Genomic DNA, 22,925 nt, shown 5'->3' with positions numbered 1-22,925 from the left:
AAACATAAGATTCAGGAGGATGTGCAGGATGAGGAATAGAGTGTGGTCCAGTGAAACCTCAGCTTCATTAGGTTCATAAGAACAGGAGAGAATCTATTTGGCACTGTCATTTGTGGAATCTACCTTCTTGATCTTGTATCCCAGAATCCATGTTAAAATGCCATCTAAATTCATAGCTATATCATATATACATATATATATATATATATATATATATATATGTGTGTGTGTGTGTGTGTGTGTGTTTGTGTGTCTGTGTGTGTATATAGATGATATATATATATGATTTATAGACATATAGATATATAGATATATAGATATACGGATATAGATTTATAGATATATAGATATACAGATATATAGATATATAGATATACAGATATATAGATATACAGATTATAGATATGGATATAGATAGAGATAGAGATAGATATATTAGCCAGCAAAACTAGATAAGATGGATGAATCTTATTATTGCATGATTAGAAGAAACGGATATAGGTCTATCCTGAGAGACACAGTTAGAGCATGTCAAATACAGAAGTGAATGGTAGTGGCCAACCAGTGAACTGAAAACCGATCTCTTGTTGGTAGATTTTGAGAAGGGTTACAAGAGCTGAAGGAGCTTTTAATCCTATAAGGAAAAACATGCCATCCAACCAGAGTTTTCTGGTAGTATACAAATATTCAAAGATTGTACATGGATAGACCTATGGCTCCCACTTCATATGTAGCAGAGAATGGTCTTGTTGGTCACCAATGGAATGAGATGCCCTTGGTCTAAACTAGGTATTATTACCAATTCAATGGAATGTCAAAGAGCAATAAGAGGGATTATACAAGAAGGGCATAGGGACCGGTTAGGGATCTCATGGAAAGCAATCTGGGAAAGGAAAATATTTGAAATGTAAATATGGAAAATCAAATTAAAAGAGCAAAAAAAAATCTTGCTAAAAATAATAAATATTAACTAAGTTAAAAATAAGAAAACTGCCATCGAATCATACATATTGAATGAGAAATCTAAAGGGTCACAATCAGGCAATGGCTGTCAGAGTAATCCTAGCGAAAAGACTGATATGATGAACTATAAACACATCTCACTCCCAAATCCCAGTATCAAACACAAACTGCACTATAGGTATTCAAATAATCAAGGAGATTCCTCTGAGCTGAGGACACATTAATTGTCTTTCACTTCTTCCTTAGGACCCTTTTCTTTTGGGCAAAAAAATAAAAGGCATGAGCTGTAAGGAAAAGGACAGTGCCCTCCCCTACACCTGGCTTTTTGGATAAATATATTAATGATATAAACTCTCTGACTTAAAGGAACCATTAGAAGGAGAGAAGTCCAGTTAGTTTTGACAGGTTCCGAGCCCCTGAACCCATGTGTGGAAGGGTCAGATCAATTGTATTTCTTCAACGTACCTACTCAACTCCTAGCAAAGAGTCAGTGAGATTTCCCGGGGTCAACATATTTCTTCCTTTGTTTTATACCAAGAAAGAAGACCATCTTTGTTCTCCCCATCTCTGAGCTTTTCATATTCTTTGTTCTCACTCCCAAATTGATATTTCCTCTGAAATACAGGAGAATTAGTAAACCTTATAGGCACTGAAGGAATATCCAAGAGGCATTTGCAGACACTTGTGACATCACAGGAGAAGCTAGGGCTCTCCAGGATACAAGAGATTTTTCATGGAGGGCCTAATGATGAATGTCTCTGAGAACTGCCATGGCCTACCTGTAAACAGCTTTCTTTACATTGACCAGTTTCAAGAGTGCCTTTCCAGGTATGTCTCCCGTGACATAGGGGAAACCTTTATGTACTCCAATTCTCTAAAGCTAGGGTCTTCTCTTTGCTTCGACAGTGGTTACATGCTCTGAATGGAGAAAGTTAGTCAGGGTCCTGACATGGGTAGTAATGATGTAGGAACTTGGGAGTGTAGGAGATTCTTCTGGATAATATTTTTATTCCCATGTCCATTCCTGTGACATACAGTTCCATTTTCTAGGTTTTCTCTGTTTTATAATGGCCAGTATTTTCGCTATAGACCTTTAGGTGAATGAATATTGTATTTCACTTTCTTATTGTACATTCCTTGATAGGGGACTTTATAAATATTTCTGAATGTGTACTCTAAATTACTGTTTTCCAATTCCATTTTCTGCTATGATATTGGAAACAAATGTGGCCCGGCTATAGAGTGAGTATAATAGTGTGAATACTGTGTACTTACTTCAAATGATAAACTCCCAAATCCTTATTTTATCCAAAGATATCCATACATCAATAAAGCAAAGGACCACATGGACTATACATTTCGGTTCTCTAATCAAATTTGATAACTGTACTACATTATGTACCTTCCTGTGGTCCCATGGCCAGCCTTGAAAGTTTTAGATGTGTTACCATGATTCTTTTAAAGGCCAAATAAAAGAAACAGGGGTATGGGCAGGAAAAGGAAGGCCTGAAGGACAGTGAAACCTCAACTTCAATACCTTCATAAGTATAGGAGTGAATCTATTAGACATTGACATTAGTAATTTCTACAATTTCTACATTCTTTACATAGTTGCACAGAATCCATGTTGACATTCCACCTAACCACCATATATATATATATATATATATATATATTTTCTTTTCAGACACCAAAACTAGATAAGAGTGATGAAGCTAAGTAGTGCTATTGATATTGGCCAGGAAACTGATATACACATGTCCTGAGAGAAACAGCTAGAGCATTTCAAATAAAGAATAGAATGCTAGTGGCAAACAGGTGAACTGAAATGGACCTCTTGTTGGTAGATTCTGAGAACGAATAACAAGAGCTGAAGGAGCTTTCAACACCGAAAGAAAAAAAATGCTAATGAACCAGAGCTTTCTGGTACTAAACCAATATTCAAAATCTGTACTTGGACAGACCTATGAATCCAACTGCATATGTAGCAGAGGATGGCTTTTTGGGCACCAATAGAAGTAGAAGGCCTTGGTCCTTCCCTTGGTTTGACTCACAGTTAAAATAAATGTGAAAGGACAGTAAGGTAGTTTATAGAAGAACAGGAGAGGGACCAGTTAGATATCTTATGGTAGTAAACTCTTGAAAGAAATAATATTTTAAATGTAAATGTACATATTTATTTGTTTAAAAAAACAAATAAAATTTGCAAAAATAAAAAAAAATATAAGAAATAAATGAAAAGAAAACTGACAGCTAAACACAAACACAGATGTTGACTCAGAAATCTAATGGATCACTGTCAGGGTATGGTAGTTACAGATATAATAGTGGAAAGACTAGGATGGTGAAGACTCAACTAGAAACACTTCTCTCTCCCAGATATCTGTATCAGACACAAACTGCACAATAGATATCTAAAGCATGGAGGAGTTTACTCTGAGCTAGGGACACAATACTTGTCCTTCCTTTCTTCCTTAGGTCCTTTCTCTTCTTGTCAAAAAGAATTAAGGCCATATGCTCTCAGGAAAACAACTGTGCCCTTCCCATCACTTGGCTTTTGATATATATGAATGATTTAAACTCTCTGATTTCCAGGACCCATAAGAACAGGGAAGTCCAGATGCTTCTGAGACGACCCCAAATCCCGATTCCCATTTGTGGAAGACTCAGATCAGTGCTATCTGTTCAGAAATATCACTCAACCCGTACCAAGGAGTCACTGAGCTTTCAGAAGCACACATATTTCTTCCTTTTTTTAGAGCAAAACAGAAGGGAAGCTTCCTTATCTCCATATCTGATCTCTTCATCCTCTTGGTTCTCACTCCCAAATGGCTGTTTACTCTGAAATGGATGCCATTTACTAAACTCTAGAGGTACTGAAGGAATACCTGAGAAGCAGATGCAGTCATGACAACACTTGTGACATCACAGAAGAAGACAAAGCTCTCCAGGTTACAAGAGATTTTTCAGGCAGGGCCTAATGATGATGTCACTGAAAACTGCCATTGTCTCCCTGCTAAATAGTTTTCTTTACATTGACCAGAGTTGAGGGTGCCCTTTCCTGGTTTGTCTCCTATGATTCAGTGGAAACATTTACTCCATCTCTCTAAAGCTAGAGATTTCCCTTTGCATTATTAGTGGATACATGCTCTGAACGGGAAAATTTAGTCAAGGTCCTGGAATTGGTAGAAAAGACCTTGTAACATGGAGTGGAGGAGATTCTTCTGGATATTAATTTTATAACCAGGTACATTTTGTGAAATACAGTTCAATTTTGTAGGTTTTCTCCGTTTCCCAAAGGCCAGTATTTTCCCTACAGACCTTCAATTGAATGTATATTTTATTTCACTTTCGTATTGTACATTCCTCGATATGGGACTTTATAAATATTGCTGAATGTGTACTCAAAACTTTTTTTTTCCAATTCCATTTTCTGGAATGATTTTGGCAACAAATGTGGCCTAGCTATAGAATGAGTATAAGAGTGTAAATATTGTGTACCTACTTGAAATGATAAACTCCCAAATCCTTAATTTATCCCAAAATTATCAGGGATCAGTCAAGCAAAGGACAACATGGACTATAGAATTTGATTCTCTAGTCCCATTTGATATCAGTTTTGCATTATCTACCTTACTGTGTTCCCGTGGCCAGACTTGAGGTTTGCGGTTGTTCTACAATTATTTATTCTTCTGGAATAATAAGATACAAGAAGGACAGGGAGAGGAATGGCTTGAGGTCCAGGGAAACCTCAACTTCAATATGTTCATAAGAAAAGGAGGGAGTCTATTTGACATTGTCCTTTGTGGATTCTACATTCTTGACTTAGTTAAGCACAATCCATGTGAAAATTCTACTTATCCACGTAGCGGCAGGAGCCACGCAAAGGATATATATATAAGATAAGATTAGATAAGATTGATGACGCTAAGAAGTGCATTCTGCCAGGCAACAGATATAGATATTTCTTTTTTTTTTTTTTTTTTTTGGAGCTGGGGACCGAACCCAGGGCCTTGCGCTTCCTAGGCAAGCGCTCTACCACTGAGCTAAATCCCCAACCCCAATATTTCTTGAGAGACACAGCTAGAGCATATTATATACAGAAAAGAATGTGTTTTGTAAAAATATGAAAATAAAAAAGTAAAATTTCCTGTTACCCTGCTAACTCTGGCACCAATATGTCTGAAATTCTCTGCTAGATATCTTGGAGGAAACACATTCCCACTCCTCGGCTGCACAGTGTTTTTTGCCACCACACACTTTCCTATACACAAACCCTCACATAAAAAACACACAACACAATAATCTTTGATCTAGTAGAATAGATATAATTGCCCACTTAAACATACAAATCTGGGTACCATCCATCCCTTAGGAACATTAATAATAACATGTAAATACACAGAGCAAAATCTTAAATTCACTTACAATGGCTTCTCACTCTGTCATCTTCCTTTCTCTCCTTTTTCCTCTAGTCTTCTCCTCTTCTTTCAAACTTCTCTCCCGCCCATTCTTCCTTCTCCTCCCATGACAACCCTCCTTCTATCCTGTTCCTGCCACTCACATATACTTCACAAATTCAATAGGCAAGTGGTTCTGGTGAAGTAACCTGAGTCCTGAGTACAGGACTATGCAGCTGACCTTGGGGCATTGGAATTAGTATCAAACACAGATAACTTCAGGGCAAACCACAACATGAACCCTAGTGGACAAAAAGTGAACTGAAAATGGACTTCTTGTTGGTAGATTTTGAGAAAGGATTAGAAGAGGTGAAGGTGCTTTCCACCCCTTAAGAACAAGAATGCTAATGAAGCAGAGCTTTCTGGTAGTAGACCAATGTTCAAAAAATGTACATGAACATACTTATGTCTCCAACTACATATGTTGTAGAGGATGGCCTTGTTGGACAACAATGGAAGGAGAACCCTTGGTCCTGCCCAGGTTTGGCTCCCAGTAAAGTAAATGTCCAGGGGCAGTAAGGGTGGTTATAGGAAAAGGGTAAGGGGACCGGTAAGGAATCATATAGTCTGAAAACTGGGAAAAGAAATAATATTTTAAATGTAAATTTAGAAATATCCAATTAAAAAAGCAATAAAATTTGTTTAAAAACTAAAAAAAAGATAGAAATAAAAGAAAATAAATGTACCAGCTAATCACACCAATTGATTCAGTATTTTAAGGGGTCACTGTCATGGAATGGTATTCAGAGTAATACAAGTGGAAAGACTGATATGATTAAGTTTCATCTAAAAGCACTTCTCCTTCCCACATCTCCGTGTCAGACACGAACTGCATTATTAGAATCCAATGCATGCAGGAGTTTACTCTGTGCTGAGGACACAATACTTGCTTTACTTTCTTTTTTAGGACCTTTCCTTCTTAGCAAAAGGATAAAAGCTATGAGCTCCTTGGAAAAACTAGAGTGCCCTACCAAAACCTGACATTTGGGATAAAGAAATGAAATTCATAAACTGTCTGACTCCCAAGAAAAATAACAAGCAGGAAAGTCCAGATGCTTCTGAGAGGCTCCCAGCTCCTGATTCCCATAAGTGTGAAGCTCAGATAAATGTTATCTCTTCAGTGAACCTACTCAACCCCTACACAATACTTAAAGAGCTTACCCATTGACCACATATTCCTTCCTTTTTTCATACCAAGACAGAAGGCTAGCTTCCTACTCCCCATGTCTGGTCACTTCATCCTTTGTGTTCTCCCTCCCAAATGGCTGTTTACCCCCCATTAGTTGCCAATTTGTAAACCCTAGAGGTACTGAAGGAGAATCTGAGAGGCAGTTGCAGTCATGACAACACTTGTGACATCACAGAAGAAGCTTGGGCTCTCCAGGATACAAGAGATTTTTCAGGGAGGACTAATGATGATGTCACTGAGAATTGCCATAGCCTACCTACTAAACAGCTTCCCTTCATTGACCATATTTGAGGGTGCCATTTCCAGAAGTTTCTCCTGTGACACAGTGGAAACCTTTACATACTAATTCTCTCTAAAGGTAGAGACTTCCCTTTGCTTCATTAGTGGGTACATGCTCTGAATGAACAAAGTTAGTCAGGTGCTTAGCATGGCAAGAAAAGATTTAGGAACATAGAGTGGAGGAGACTCTTCCAGATAATATTTTATTCCCAGGTACATTCCTGCGACTTACAGTTCAGTATCCCAGGTTTTCTCTATTTCCCAAAGTCCACTATTTTGCCTACAGACCTTAATTGAATGAATATTGTATTTCACTTTCTCATTGTACATTCCTTGAAAAGAGACTTTAATATTCCTGTATGTGTACTCAAAAATTGTTTCTAATTCCATTTTCATCAAAGCAAAGGACAAAATGACTATAGAAATCACTTTTTTAGCACTTTTTGGAATCAGTACTACACTATCTATCTTCCTGTGTCCCCATTGCTAGACTGGAGGGTCGGATGTTTTACCATCATTGTCTCTGAAGGCCAAACATAAGATAAGAGAAGATGGGTAGAAATAAGAATGGCTTGAGGACCAGTATAACCTCAATTTCAGTAGAAACATAAGACAAGAGGGATTCTATTTGTGTCAATTCTCAACTCTACATTCTTGAACTAGTTGCGCAGAATCCATGTTACACTTCCATCTAACCACATAGCTGTAGGAGCCATCAAAAGTATGTACATACATATACATATATATATATATATATATATATATATATATATATATATATACCTCTGCCACCAAAACTAGATAAGATTGATGTATCTAAAGAGTAAATTCTGCTAGCAACCAGATATAGATATTTCCTGAGAGACACAGGTAGATCATGTTAACTGCCTAAACCACACAAAGATCCAACAAAGAAAAAGAACTTCAGACCAATTTCCTCTATGAATATTGACGCAAAAATACTCAATATAATTCTTGTGAACCGAATCTAAAAAACAATCATCCATCATGATCAGGGATGCAGAGATGTTTTCATATACAGAAAATCGTCAATGTTATGTAACATATAAACAAACTCAAAGATAAGGACACATGGTCATTTCATTAGATGCTGAGAAAGCATTTGACAAATTTCAACAACACTTCAGTGTAGGGAGCATTGAGGTAAAGCATAAATGGTGCCGAAATCCAGTCCCGTCTGGAAGTAAACGATTTATTGCATATGCACAGGCTTGTCTCCTTGCCAGGGTGGCTGTAGGGTAATTAGGTGATCCGGTGCCCTCCTGTTGTGACCAAAGATACTGCACATGTGCGGGTTTTGCCCCTGGCATCAGTTTGACGGGATGGTAATAAGCTAATGAGGAATTCATGCGCAGCCAATACCTGAAGGAAAAGTAGCAGGGGTGATAGTGGGGTGATTCATTCTCCGCCAATCCCTGAAGGACAATTAGCATAGCCACAGCCTGTTGTGTATAGAAGGCAAGTGCTTTTGCCGCTAGAGGTCCCTGTATCACCAAAGAGGTGGTATTGCCATAAAGGCTGTAGAGAAGAATCCGACAATGTTGTGTCTTCCTTGCCAGATGAGGTGTATACACTTATTGACCCCAAAAGTTTAACCAGAGAACTTCTTAACCTGATAAACAACTTCAATAATGTGTCAGGGTATAAAATTAACTCAAACATACCAGGACCCTTCCTCTCCTCAATGGATAAACAGGCTAAGAAAGAAAATAATGAAACCACACACTTCACAATAGTCCCAAATAATGTAAAATATCTTGGTGTGAGATTAACCAAGCAGGTGAATTATCTGTATGACAAGAAGTTAAAGTATCTGAAGAAAGAAATTGAGAAAGATCTCAGAAGATAGAAAGAGCTTCCTTGCTCATGGATTGACACGATTAATATAGGGAAGATGACTATTTTCCCAATAGCAATGTACACATTCAATGCAATGCAATATCCATCAAAAATCCAACTGAATTCTTTAATAGAGATAGAAATAGCAATTTGCAAATTCATTTGGAATAAGAAAATGCCAGGACAGCTATAACTATCCTCAACAATAAAAGAACTTCTGGAGGAATCATCACTCCTTAACTCAAGCAGTATTACAGAGCAATAGTGATAAAAACTGCTTGGTATTTGTAAAGAGACAGATGGATGGACTAGTGGAATAGAATTGAAGACCCAGAAATGAACCCACACACCTATCATTTGATATTTGGCAAAGGAGATAAAACCTTCCAAAGGAAGATACATAGCATTTTCCAATTAGTGCTGGTTCAACTGGAAGTCAGCTTGTACAAGAATGCAAATTATCCCATTTTTATGACCATGTACAGAGCTTCAGTACAAGTGAATCAAGGACCTACACATCAAACCAGAATCACTCAAACTAATAGAAGAAAAGGTTGGGATGAGTATTGAACACATGGGCACAGGGAAAGTTTCCTGAACAAAACACCAATGATGTAGGCTCTAAGATCACAAATTGACAAATAGGACCTAATAAAACACGAAAGCTTCTGTAAGGTAAAATACACCATCATTTGGGCAAAGCTGTAACCAACAGATTGGGAAAATATTTTTACCAATCCTTTATCTGATAATGGGTAATATTCAAAATGTACAAACAACTTAAGAAGTTAGACTCTAGAAAGCAAAAAAAAAAAAAATTAAAAACATACGTTCTAGGGCCTCTCTGCCCACTTTTCTCAAAGTCCTAACTAATTTCATATCAAAAGTTAATGAAAATATTTTCAACCCTTTCCAAGGCACAGAAAATTATTTGCTTACAGCCAATCTGAATCAATCAGGCTGACTTTCAGTTCTTTATGAGAGGCACGAAGAAACATCCAGCCCCTACTGCTCCTATGTCCCTATGCACAGGAGGCCCAGATGGAGCTAGGTGTTTTTTTTTTAAGTCAGGAATGTGAGCAGAATTCTCAGGGGTTTCTGTCCCTCTGATGGTCTCAGTCTGACCACACCACACGAGATTTGGGAGTAGGATGCTGTTAGGACCAGTTCAGATCCAGTTGCAGTTTGGACTGCAGGGCTCCTGCAGCTTGACTGCTTCTATATACATGTGTCCAGATGCACTATGCACTTTCCTCTTGGGCTAGGCCTGTGGGAACAAGTGGGCGGAGGTAGCAGTCTCTCCTTCCCTGAGGTCTCAGTATTGTCCACTCTTCTGTCTCACAGAGTTTCTAAAGGAGTTTCAAATGTTCATTCCCTATCCTGCAGGTCTCCAGTCTTTCCAATTCTCCTCCAAATGTGTTGGAGAAGACCCCTCTGGTCGAGGGGAGGTACAACAAGCCCCATCAAACAAAATGGTCTGCACATCTTCTTCTCTTAAAGGTAATCTCAATGATTTCCATATTCCACAAATGGATTAAGTCCTGCCCACTCTCTGCATGAGACTTTAATACCTTCGCCAACTGCCAAAACTTGGCAGAGAGCTTTGTCCACTCACAAAGACAGTCAAATGTGTCCCCCATCTCCACCAAAGTGCCTTTTGCAATCTGCTTCGGGTTAAATGAGTTGAAAACTGATTCTGCTGACAACGGGGATTTCTGAAATCACTATTAATCCAAGAGGAACTTCAAAGACCTCTACTATTAAAAAAGGACTTAAATCATCACTTATGATCCAAGGGGGGCAAAATACAGTCACAAATCCTCAAGTCAACCTCATAACACACATAACAGAAGAGGAGTGACAAAACTTTCTGCATGTACACCATTAGATCAAGAATGACTGCCAGTTTTTGAAGGGGCTCTTGAGAGTTTCACACCCACACAAGATATGTTAGAAAATTGTGAGTCCACCTAAGGAACTCTTGTGACTTCTTCACATAAAAAATATGATCTAGCACCCTCACCATCACCCCCAGTACTTCCAATGTCCCTATAAAACAGAGAAATATTCAAATATCCTCTACCACCAAAAAGGACCCTCCTGACTTGTCATCAGGCCCAAAAAAGACAAGTTTATCATAACACATTGTCAATGAGTCATGCAGACTCCATATCGATACAATGTACAGAGAAGATAAAACATACCCTTCCTCCTCAGGGGACTCTATGTCATTCTGTCCTGAAAAGAGGGGCTCCAAAATTTTCCACATGTACATCAGAGATGCTAGAATTTCCCAAAACTGAGCATGATTCTCTGAGTAGTACTCTATCTCAAAAAGAGACTGCAGGACAAGAAACATCTACAAAAGGAATTCTACCCACAGCCACATATTTAGAAATGGCTTGTGGACGCAACACGTGTACAAAAGATGTTCTAGGACATATTGCATATGTAGAGAAGGTTATGGATCCAACCATATATGAACGAGGAGTAGGGGAACATGATATGCAAACACCAGTGTCTGTAGCATCCTTGACATCTGAGGAAAGGGATTCCTTGGATTCCATTTGTGGAAAGAATGGATATGACCTCCGCAAACTTCACAGATGACTATAGGAACTTCTTAATCTCCTCAAGATCAGCCATCTTCCCCAGCTACAGAAGATGCTACACACTCTTCCAAATATGCACAAAGGGTTTCCAGTCCTTCTTTATACCCACAAACTGACCCAGAACACCTGCCAAATACCTAAAAGCCTTTCAATTTTACCTTATCTCCTGAAGGGGCCTTGGAACCTGTTTTGCCTATCAAGCAGGGTAGGGAACCTGACACTTCAATACTTCAATATGAAAGTCTCTTTCCATTTTTCCTGCAGAGGGAATTTTTCTTGGAACTTACACAGTTACACAACGATGTCTAGAACCTCCTTATCTGCTCATGAGAGTCTCAGACCTCTCACATATGCCCCTGTCTCTCTAGGAGAGGTCACATCTCAGAGGTAGCTCTAATACCTTCCCCCCCCATTCTGACATCACACTCAGGATTTCCACATATATACACGATACATTAAGACCTTCCTCATGTGAGAAGGATGTCGTAGGATCTACTGCATCTGAACAGCATGCTTTACAACTATCCCCATCTACCCAATTAGATTTATTTCACATGTCCACTCTGTGGAGAAATACTTGACATTCTCCGTATACCAAATTGGACCACAGGCATCGAGTTTCTAGAAACAAAGGGTTAAGATTTTATCCTTTTGATGGAGTCTTTAGAAATTTCTCCTCTAAGGGAGACAGTTTCAAGCTTCCCCCTTCTGCCAAAAGGGATCTTGTGCCATCTTCTGCTGCCGAAGAGTCACTAAAAGCTACAACTACTACTCAGGTGAGTCTCACACCTTCTCCATCTGCCCAAAGGGACATGGAATTTTCAAAAAAGACTAAGGAATTGTGGAAAGTTGCCAATCCTTACAAGGGCATGCCGGACATTCCATATTGTCCCAAGATGCTCAAGTAACTCTTCCTTCAACTGAAAAGGCATGTTCACCATCTGCCCTAGGTTTCAGGGAATTTCTTCACCCCTCTCTAGTGCTCCAGAAAGTGTTCTCCATGCTCAAAGTGATTTGTCACTGTGCAAATTAGACTTCAAAGATACAAAACCTTTTTTTTTATATTTACAAAGGTCTGAAGGGCAGTCCACATCGAAAAAAAATCATGTAGACCTTGTGCCATTAGCCCAAGTATATAAAAAAATTTCCATGTCTTCTAAAGCATCTTAACATCAACCTGGCTCTAGCACTCATTCTGGGAAACATTTACCATCAGCCATACAATCCCCAGGACCATCAAAATCTAATAAGGGGTATCTAGAAACTTTGCCATCTGGCAAAAGGTCTTTAGGATGTTCAGCATCTTCTCCATGAGCTTGGTGAACCCATAGAACAAAAGAATTAAACCATCTTCCCAGGGTGTTTTCCCAAGATCCACATATTTCTTCTTTACTTTTATACCAAGATAGAAGGCCAGCTTCCTTCTCCCCATCTCTGTTATCTTCATCCTCTTTGTTCTCCCTCCCAAATGGCTGTTTACTCTGAACAGAAGGCTAATTGGTAAATCCTAGAGGTACTGAAGGAATTTCCGAGGTGCAGTTGAAGACACGACAATACATGTGACATCACAGAAGAAGCTAGGGCTCTCCAGGATGTAAGAGATTTTTCAGGGAGGGCCTAATGATGATATCACTGAGAATTGCCATGGACTACCTGCTGAACTGCTTTACTAACATTGAGTAGATTCAAGGGTGCACTTCACAGGAGTGTCTCCTGTGACACAGTGGAAAACTTTACATACTTGATCTCTAAAGCTAGGGAATTCTCTTGGCTTCCTTAATGATTACATGCTCTGAATGGTGAAAGATAGCTAGGGACTTGGCATGGGTAGAAAAGATTTAGGAACCTAGAGTGGAGGAAATTAATGTGGATAATAATTTTATTCCCAGGTCTAGTTCAATTTTCTCAGATTTATCTGTTTCCCAAACACTAGGATTTTCCCTATAGTCCTGTAATGGAATGAATATTATATTATATTTTCTTATTGTACATTCCACGATAGGGGACTTTATAATATTCCTGAATGTGTACTCAAAAATTCTTTTTTCCAATTCCATTTCTGCAATGATTTTTGGCAACAGAGGTGGCCCAATTATAGAATGAGCATAACAGTGTAAATGCTGTATACATACTTCAATGACACACTCCCAAATCCTTATTTTATCCAAAAATTACCAGATATTAATAAAGGAAAGTACCACATGGACTATTTAATTCGTTTCTCTAGTCCCACTTGATATCAGTTCCGCAATATCTACCTTCCTGTGTTTCATTGCCATACTTGAGGGTTTTGGATATTTTACCATGATTCATTATTAAAGTCAAACATAAGATATAGGAGGATGGAAAGCGAGAGGAATGACTTGAGAACCAGTGAAGCCTCAATATAAGTAGTTTCAAAAGAACAGGATGGAGTCTAATTGGTGTTGCCATTTGTGGATTCTACAGTCTTGACCTAGATGCGCAGAATTCATGTTAAAATTCCTGCTAAAATTATAGCTGTAGGAGCCAACAAAAGTACATATATATACATCAGCCACCGAAACTACACAAGATTGATGGAGGTAAGAAATGCATTCTGTCAGATATAGATATTTCCTGAGAGACACAGCTAGATTATACAAATACAGAAGTGAATGCTAGTGGCATACCAGTAAACTGGAAATGGACTTCTTGTTTTTAGATTTTAAAAAAAGATTACAAGAGCTGAAGGGCTTTAACACTACAAGAACAACTATGCCAATGAACCAGAGCTTTCTGATACTAGAACAATATTCAAAGAATGTACATGGACAGAGTTATGGCTCCAACTGCATATGTGGAAGAGAATAGACTTGGTGGGCACCAATGGAAGGAGAAGTCCTTGGTCCTCCCTAGGTTTGACTCCAAGTTCAAGGTAATGTCAAGGGGTAATAAGGAGGGTTATAGAAGAAGGGCAGGGTAACGAGTAAATGATCTTTTAGGCAGGAAACTGGGAAAGGAAATAACATTTTAAATGAAAATATAGAAACATCCAGTTAAAAAAAGCAATAAAATTTGCTAAAAAATGAAAGATATAAAATAAAACTGCCAACTAATTATACCTGTTGACTTGGAAATCTACAATGATAGTCAGAGTAATACAAGTGGTAAGACTAAGATGATGATATATGAACTAGAGCACTTCTCTCTCCCAGATAGAAGTATCAGACAGAAACTGCACTATAGGTATCGAAAACATTGAAGAGTTTACTCTGAGCTGCGAACATAATGCTTGTCCATCCCATCTTCCTAAGTAACTTTCTCTTTTTGAGAAAAAATATAAAGTCCATGACCTGTCAGGGATACAACTGTGCCATTCACAACACTTGACTTTGGAATAAAGGAATGAATGATATAAACTCTCTGACTTCCAGAAAGCAAAAGAAAAGGGAAGTCCAGATGCTTCTGAGAGGCTCCCGGCTCCTAATTCCCTTATGTGGAAGGCAAAGTTAAAGGCTATCTCTTCAGAGTTACCCCTCAACACCTAACAAGGACATACTAAACTTTCCCAAGCACCACATAATTTTCCTTGTTTTTTTTATACCAAGACAGAAGGCCAGCTTCCTTCTCTCCATTTCATATCCTTCATCCTCTTTTTTCTCACTTCCAAATTGTCTCTGAATTAGGCCAAATAGGAAACCTTAGAGGTATTGAAGGAAAATCTGAGAGGCAGTTGCAGTCATGACAACAGAAGGAGCTAGGGGTCACCAGATTATAAGAGAGTTTTCAGGGAGGTTCTAATGATAATGTCACTGAGCACTACCGTGATCTACATGCTGAACACTTTTCCTTACATTGACCAGATTCAAGAGTGCCTTTACCAGGTATGTCTCAGGAAACACAGTGGAAACCTGTATGTACTACATCACTCTAAAGTAGAGACTTCTCTCTGCTTCTCTAGTCGTTACATGCTCTGAATGTAGAAAGTTAGCCAGGGGCTTAGCATGGGTAGAAACGATTTAGGAACATGGAGTGTAGGAAATACTTCTAGATAATATTTTTATTGAGGTTCATTCCTGTGACATAAAGTTCAATTTTCTGTGTTTTCTTTCTTTCCCAAATGCCAGTATTTTCTCTACAACCTTTAATTGAATGAATATTGTATTTCAATTTCTTACTGTAAATTCCTTGATAGGGGACTTTGTAAATGTTCCTCATTGTGTAATCAAAAATTCTGTTTTCCAATTAAATTTTCTGCAATGATTTTGGTCACAAAGGGGGCCCAGCTATAGAATGAGTACAACACTGTAACTACTGTGTACCTATTTCAAATGATGAATTCCCAAATCCTTTTTTTTTACCAAAAAAATTACCAGACATCAGGAAAGCAAAGTATAACATGGATTTTTTAATTCGGTTCTCTACTCCCATTTGATATCAGTAGTACCCTATCTATCTTCCAGTTTTCCCATGGCCAGACTTGAGTGTTTAGGATGTTTTACCATGATTCTTTCTTAAGGCCAAATGTAATCTACCAGATGATGGGCAGGGGAGAAGAATGGCTTGAGGACCAGTTAAATGTCTACTTGAATAGGTTCATAAAAACTGGAGGGAGTCTATTTACATTGTCATCTGTGAATTCTACATTCTTGACATAGTTGGGGAGAATCCTTGTTAACATTCCGCCTAACAACGTAAGTGTAGAAGCCTCCAAAATTATTTATATACATCAGCCACCAAAACTAGATAAGATTGATAAAGCTAATAAGTGCATTCTTCCAGGAACTCGATAAAGATATTTACTGAGAGACACAGATACAGCATGTCAAATACAGAAGTGAATGCTAGTAGCAAACCAGTGAACTGAAAGCAGACCTCTTGTAGGTAAATATTGAAAAAGGTTAGAAGAGCTGAAGGTGATTTCAACCCCATAAGAACAACAATGCCAATAAACCAGAGCCTTCGGATACCAGACCAATAAACAAAGAACGTACATGGACTGATCTATGGCTCCAAATTCATATGTGGCAGAGGATGGCCTTTTTGGGCAAAAATGGTGATGATGCCCTTGGTCCTCCCTAATTTGTCTCCCAGTTCAAGGGAATGTCAATGGACAGAAAGTCTGGTTATAGAAGTAAGAAAAGGGAACATGTAGGGATCTTAAGGGAATAAACTGGGAAAGGAATTAATATTTTAAATGTAAATATAGAAAACATCCAGTTCAAAAAAAGCAATAAAATTCTCTAAAAAATATGAATGACATAAAAGAAAAGAAAGATGCCAAGTAATCACATGTATTTCCTAGGAAATTGAAGTGGTAGTCTGAGTAATACTAGTGGAAAGACTGAGATGATCAAGTCTCAACTAGAAGCACTTCTCTCTGCCAAATATCAGTGTCAGACACAAAGTGCTCTATAGATATCCAAAGCATGAGTTTACTTGGAGCTAAGCATACAATACTTGTTTTTCCCTTCTTCCTTAGGACCTTTTCTTCTTTACAAAGTATAAAGGTCATGACTTATCAGGAAAACAAATATGCCCTTCAAACACTTGGCTTTTGGAATAAAGAAATGAATGATATAAACCCACTGTCTTCCAGGAACCATAAGAACAGAAAAGTCCAGAGTGTAGGAAGTTCTTATAGACAATATTTTTATTCACAGGTCATTCCTGTATACTCTATCTAGTTTCCAGTGTTTGAATGCCCAGACATAAGGGTAGGATGATTTATCATCATTCTTTCTTAAGTCCAAAAGTAAAATACTGGACTAAGGACAGGGAGAAAAATGTCTTGAGGACCAGTTAAACATATTCTTCAATAGGTTAATAAAAACAGGAGAGAGTCTATTTGAAATTGTCATTTGTGAATTTTACACTATTGACATATTTGGCCAGAATCCATGATAATTTTCCACTTAAACATTTAGGTGTAGGAGCCACCAAAAGTATATATGTATACATCAGCCAACAAAACTAGGTAAGATTGATGAAGGTAAGAAGTGCTTTCTGCCAGGCACCAGATATAGATATTTACTGAGAGGCACAGATACAGCATGTCAAATACAGAAGTGAATGGTGGTAGTAAACCAGTGCACTGAAAACGGACATATGGTTGCTAAATCTTGAAAAAGGATTAGAAGAGCTGAGGGTGCTTTCAACACCATAAGAACAACTATGCCAATGATACAGAGCTTTATTGTACTAGACAAATATAAAAAGAAAGTACATGTACTGACCTATGGCTCCAAATGAATAAGTGGCTGAGGATGTCATTTTTGGGCAACATTGAAAAGAGAGGCACTTGTCCTTCCTAGTTTTTCTTCCAATTCAAGGGAATGTCACGAGCCAGAAAGGCTGTTTAGAGAAGAAGGAAGGGGTTGGGGATTTAGCTCAATGGTAGAGCGCTTGCCTAGGAAGCGCAAGGCCCTGGGTTCGGTCCCCAGCTCAGAAAAAAAGAACAAAAAAAAAAAAAAAAAAAAAAAGAAGAAGGAAATGGAATGCGTAGGGAACATATGATCAGGAAACTGGAAATTGAAATAGTATTTTAAATGTTTATATCTACTTAAAAATCTAGTTAAAAGGAATTAATTTTGCTAAAATATAAAAAAATGAATGATACAAAAGAAAATAAATGTGCAAAGTCATAACAATTATTGGCTCAGAAATTTAAAGTCATAGTCATAGTAATACTAGTGGAAAGACTGAGATGATGAAGTCTCAACTAGAAGAATATTCTCTCCCAAGTATCAGTGTCAGACACAAACTGCACTATAGGTGTCCAAAGCACAGAGGAGATGATTAACTTGAGTTAGGGACAGAATATTTGTTTTTCCCTTCTCCTTAGGACCTTTTCTTCTCGACAAAAAGAGTAAAGGTCCTTAGCTCTCATTAAAACAACTGTGCCTTTCACAACACTTGGTTTTTGGAATAAAGAAATGAACGATATAATCCCTCAGGAACCATAAGAACAGGAAAGTCCTGTTGTTTCTGAGAGTCTCCAAGCTCATGATTCCCTTATTTATAAGGCTCAGATCAAGGCTATCTTTTCAGCGATATCACTCAAGCCCTACAAAGGACTCACTGAACTTTCCAAAGGACCACATTTTTCTTCCTTATTTTTTATACCAAGACAGAAGGCCCGCTTCCTTCTCCCCATTTCCAAACACTTCTTCCTCTTTGTTACCACACCACAATTTGCTCTGAATTAGAGAATATTAGTAAAACCTATTGTTGAAGGAATAACTGAGAGGCAGTTGCAGTCACAACAATAGTTGTGACATCACAGAAGCTAGGACGCTCAAGGTTACAAGAGAGTTTTCAGGGAGGTCCTAATGATTATGGCACTGAGAACTGCTGTGGACTACCTGCTGAACACCTTTCCTTACATTGACCAGATTCGAATTTTCACTTTCCAAGTATGTCTCCCGTTACACAGTTATACATAACACATCTCTCTAAAGCTAGAGACTTCTCTCTGCTTCATAAGTGGTTACATGCTCTGAATGGAGAAAATTAGACAGGGTAGAAAAGATTTAGGAACATGGAGTGTAGGAGATAATTCTAGATAATATTTTTTTTGGTTCTTTTTTTCGGAGCTGGGGATCGAACCCAGGGCCTTGCGCTTCCTAGGTAAGCGCTCTACCACTGAGCTAAATCCTCAGCCCCTCTAGATAATATTTTTATTCCCAGTTTCATTCCATTGATATAAAGTTCAATTTTTTGTGTTTTCTCTGTTTCCCAAAGGCCAGTATTTTCCCTACAGACCTTTAATTGAATGAATATTGTATTTCAATTCCTTATGGTTAATTCCTTGATAGGGGGTTTTGTAAATATTCCTCAATGTGTACTCAATAATTCTGTTTTCTAATTCCATTTTCTGCAATGATTTTTGTCACAAAGTGGGCCCAGCTATATAGTGAGTATAACAGCATAAATACTGTAAAACTACTTCAAATGATAAACTCACAAATACTTATTTTAACAAAAAAATTACCAGACATCAGGAAATCAAAAACAACATGGACTATTGTATTTGGTTATCTAATCCCATTTGATATCAGTACTACACTATCTAGCTTCCAGTTTTCCCATAGCCAGAACTGAGGGTTTAGGATGTTTTACCAAGATTCTTTCTTAAAACCAAATGTAAGATACCAGATGATGGGCAGGAAGAAGAATGGCTTGAGGACCAGTTATACGTCTACTTCAATAGGTTCATAAAAACAGGACGGAATCTATTTGCATTGTCATTTCTTAATTCTACATTCTTCACATAGTTCGGCAAAATCCATGTAAACATTCCACTTGACAAAATAGGTGTAAGAGCCACCAAAATTATATTTGTACTCATCAGCCATCCAAACTAGATAAGATTGATGAAGGTAAGAAGTTCATTCTGCAAGGAACCAGGTATAAATATTTACTGAGAGATACAGATACAGCCTGTCAAATACAAAAGTGAATGCTGGGACATACCAGTTAACTGAAAACAGACCTCTTGTTGGTAAATTTTGAAAAAGGATTCGAAGAGCTGAAGGTGCTTTCAACCCGAGAAGAATAACAATGCCAGTGACCAGCGCTTTCTCATAATAGACAGATTTACAAAGAAAGTACATGGACTAACCTATGGCTCCAAATGCATATGTTGCAGAAAATGGCCTTTTTGGGAAACATTGGAAAGAGAAGCTCTTGTATTCCCTACTTTGTCTCCCAGTTCAAGGGAATGCATTGCGGCAGAAAGGCTGGTTTGAAAAGAAGGAAATGGAACGGGTAGGAACCTTATTGGCAGGAAACTGGGAAAGGAAATAATATTTTAAAAGTAAATATAGAAACATCCAGTTATAAAACAATAAATTTTGGTAAAAAATAAAAAAAAAGAATGATATGAAAGAAAGAAAGCTGCCAAGTAAAAAGACATCTTGACACAGAAATCTGAAGTGTTATTCAGAGTAATACTAGGGGAAAGACTGAGATGATGAAGTCTCAACTACAAATACTTCTCTATCCCAGATATCAGTGTGAGAGACAAACTGTACTATAGGTATCCAAAGCGTGGAGAAGTTTATTCAGAACTAGGGATACAATACTTGTTTTTCCCTTCTTCCTTAGGACCTTTTCTTCTTGAAAAAAAGAGTAAGGGTCATGAGTTCTCAGGAAAACAACTGTGCCCTTCACAACACGTGACTTTTGGTATAAAGAAATTAATGATATAAACTCTCTTATTTCAAGGAACCATAAGAACAGAGAAGTCCAGATAAGAACAGAGACGTGCAAATGCTTCTGAGATTCTCCCAGCTCCTGATTCCCTTATGTGGAAGACTCAGATCAATGCTATCTCTTCAGCGATATCACTCAAACCCTACAAAGGACTCACTGAACTTTCCAAAGGACCACATATTTCTTCCTTGTTTTTTATACCAGGAAAGAAGATCAGCTTTTTTCTCCCTATTTCTATTCTCTTCATCGTCTTTGTTATCACTCCCAAATGTGCTCTGAAGTAGAGGCCTATTAGTAAACCCTAGAAGTACTGAAAGAATATCTCAGAGGAAGTTGCAGTCACAACAACACTTGTGACATCACAGAAGAATCTAGTGCTCTCCAGGTTAGAAGAGAGTTTTCAGGGAATGCCTAACAATGATGTCACTGAAAACTGTCATGGCCTACCTGATGAACACCATTCCTTACATTGACCAGATTCAAGTTTGCACTTTATAGGTATGTCTCCTATGACACAGTGGAAACCTTTATATACACCTTCTCTCTAAAGCTAGAGAATTCTCTGTGCTTGACTAGTGGTTACATGCTGTGGGGCGTGGCATGGGTGAAAACGATTTAGGAACATGGAGTGTAGGAGATGTTCCTAGATAATATTTTTAATCCCCGGTTCATTCCTGTGACACACAGTTAAATTTTCTAGGTTTTCTCTGTATCACAATGACCAGTATTTTCCCTACAGATGTATAATTGAACGAATATTGTATTTCAATTTCTTATTGTAAATTCCTTGTTAGGTGACTTTGTAAATTTTTCTCAGAAATTGATCTCAAAAATTCTGTTTTCAAGTACCATTTTCTGCAATGATATTGTCACATATGGGGCCCTGATATAGAGTAAGTATAATAGTGTAAATTCTGTGTACCTACTTCAAATGTAATCTCTCAAATTCTTATTTTATCAAAAAATTACCAGACAACAGGAGAACAAAGACAACATTGACTATTGAATTCTGTTTCTTGTCCCATTTGATATCAGTACTACACTCTCTAGCGTCCAGTGTTCCCATGGCCAGAATTGAGGGTTTAGGATGATTTACCATGATTCTTTCTTCAGGCCAAACGTAAGATGCTGGATGATGTGCAGGGAAAAGAATGACCTGAGGACCAGTTAAACGTCTACTTCAGGTTTGGGATTTACCTCAATGGAGAGCGCTTGCCTAGCAAGCGCAAGACCCTCGGTTCCTTCCCCAGCTCTGAATAAAAGAGAAAAAATCAAGTCTACTTCAATAGGTTCATAAAAACAGGGGGAGTCTCTTTGAAATTGTCATTTTTGAATTCTATATTCTTGACCTAGTTGGTCAGAATCCATGTTAACTTTCCAATTAACTTCATAGGTGTAAGAGCCACCAAAAGTATATATGTATACATCAGACCAAAAAAAAAAAAAAAAAAAAAAAAAAACTAGATAAGATTGATGAAGGTAGGAAGTGCATTCTGCAAGGAACTGGATATAGATATTTACTGGAGACACAGATACAGCATGTCAAATACAGAAGTGAATGCTAGTAGCAAACCAGTGAACTGAAAACAGACATGTGGTTAAATTTAAAAAAAAAAAAAAGGATTAGAAGAACTGAACGTGCTTTAAACCACATAAGAACAATGATGCCAATGAACCAGAGATTTTTATAACTAGACCAATAATCAGAGAAAGTACATGGACTAGCCTATGGCTACAAATGCATATGCTGCAGAGGATGGCCTTTTTGGGCAACATTGAAAAGAGAAGCCCTTGTCCCCTCTAATTTGTCTCCCTGTTCAAGGCAATGTCATGCGGCAGAAAGTTTGGTTAGAGAAGAAGGATATCGAACAGGTAGGGATCTTATGCACAGGAAACTGGGAAAGGAAATAATATTTTAAATGTATATATAGAAACATCTAATTAAAAAGCAATAAATTTTGTTTAAATATAAAAAAATGAATGATATAAAAGAAAAGAAAGCTGCAAAGTCATCACAAATATTGACTCAGAAATCTGAAGTGGTAGAGTAATACTAGTGGAATGACTGAGTTATTGAAGTCCCAACTAGAAGCACTTCTCTCTCCCAAATATCAGTGTCAGACACAAAGTGCATGATAGGTATACAAAGCATGTATGTGTTTACCTTTAGTTAGTGACACAATACTTGTTTTTCCCTTCTTCCTTAGGACCTTTTCTTCTTGCGAAAAAGTGTAAAGGTCATGAGTTCTCAGGAAAACAACTGTGCCCTTCACAACACTTGGCTTTTGGAATAAAGAAATAAATGATATAAACCCTTTGACTTCCAGGAACCATAAGAACAGGGAAGTCTACAAGCTTCTAAGAGCCTCACAGTTCCTTATTCCC

General features: G+C 37.8%; 1 long non-coding RNA gene across 1 annotated transcript; it reads left to right on the top strand.

Annotated features, from left to right (window-relative positions):
* Positions 1 to 1,631: 1,631 nt before the first annotated feature.
* On the top strand, positions 1,632 to 22,852 carry LOC134484781 (uncharacterized). Its single transcript, NR_190877.1, is given in 3 exon segments — positions 1,632 to 1,791; positions 10,138 to 10,251; positions 22,748 to 22,852. It is a non-coding gene; the product is annotated as an uncharacterized LOC134484781 (long non-coding RNA).
* Positions 22,853 to 22,925: the final 73 nt, after the last annotated feature.

Source organism: Rattus norvegicus, chromosome X (assembly GCF_021556685.1).
Source record: "Rattus norvegicus strain SHRSP/BbbUtx chromosome X, alternate assembly SHRSP_T2T, whole genome shotgun sequence".
Taxonomy (NCBI): domain Eukaryota; kingdom Metazoa; phylum Chordata; class Mammalia; order Rodentia; family Muridae; genus Rattus; species Rattus norvegicus.
The sequence above is the reverse complement of the archived record's forward strand: the minus strand, read 5'-3'. Positions and strand labels throughout refer to the sequence as shown.